This window comes from Cherax quadricarinatus, chromosome 21 (assembly GCF_038502225.1).
Source record: "Cherax quadricarinatus isolate ZL_2023a chromosome 21, ASM3850222v1, whole genome shotgun sequence".
In the NCBI taxonomy this organism is placed as follows: Eukaryota; Metazoa; Arthropoda; class Malacostraca; order Decapoda; family Parastacidae; genus Cherax; species Cherax quadricarinatus.
In genome coordinates, this window is record NC_091312.1 from 44,245,581 (window position 1) to 44,247,009 (window position 1,429).

Here is a 1,429-nt window from a genome sequence, read left to right on the forward strand (position 1 = left end):
TAAATAAAGGCAGGAACCCTAAACCTAATCCTATAGAACCCCTTATGTGTAAAAAAGAGGGGATGAGAGAGGGCGAGAGAGAGGGAGAGAAAAGAGAGAGAGAGAGAGAGAGAGAGAAAGGGAGGGGTGGGGGTAAGCATGGGTCGCCGTGGAAAAGTGTTATGTAATGAGCATGAAATTAGTCTGGCCCAAACATCTGCACCAGACACTTGTCATGACCAAGTTTGTTGAATCCGTGTATAAAAGCGAAGTGAATCAGTACACTTGTTGCAGTGGGAAAAACACGAAGAAATCAGATTATTTTCTCCCATTGCAATGTTAAAGTTAGGAAACTGCTGCTTGAGCAAGATTGGGTTACCTTTTTATATTACAGCAGATTCGCGTCTCTGTTACCCTGTATTACGAACACAGAATAGGCAGAACTTGCGATCTTGGCTTAAATAGCAACGCTCATTTTGCCATATAGGACAAGCGAAAATTTGTGTATGCAATAATTTCGCCAAAATCATTCTAAACCTAACGAAAAAAAATATTTTGTTGTGTTTGTTTAGTATTAAATTACTGTAAACGTTTTTAGAATATATTTAGTAGGATTAGGCTAAAATAAATTGTGCTTGTTATAATAAGGTTAGGTAAGTTTTCTAAGATTCTTTTGGTGCAAAATTATAAATTTTCACATTAACATAAATGAAAAAAATATATATCTTTAAACATATAAGAGAAATTTTTAGAAAGGACTGAATTTTAAATGAGTTCTTGCTAATTGACCAGTTTTACATATTCGGCACGACATTATATATATATATATATATATATATATATATATATATATATATATATATATATATATATATAATATGCAATAAGATCACAGTAGAAAATAACTCATTCCCTTTTCTATATGCTTTAATTATTAAGGGTAATAATGAATTCAAATTTAAAATTTACAGAAAACCTCCAAATAACTGTTCCTATGTCCACTATTATTCTTCCCATCAAGATAGAGTTAAACTGTCTGTTTTCTCATCAATGTTTTTGAGAGCTTTACGTGTTTGTAGTCCAGAGTTCATAGATGAGGAAATATCCAAAATTTATGAAATAGCTAATGATATGAAATACCCAAAAAACGTAATTGATAAATCTTTTAAAACTGCTAGAAATACTTTTACAATCGAAAAAGGGACAACCAACCTTATTCAACTAAAAATATGTTGGTTCTCCCTTACCATGAAAACTTGGTCAATATTCCTTCTCTTCTTAAGACTTCTAATATCAACGTTGTATTTAAAAATCTTGACGGATGTGTCTATAAGATTCCTTGTAAAAGTTGCGATAAAGTTTATTACGGTCAAACTGGTAAAAGTCTCGAACTAAGATTAAAACAACATAAATATAGTATTAGAACTGGACAAGATTCCAATGCTCTATT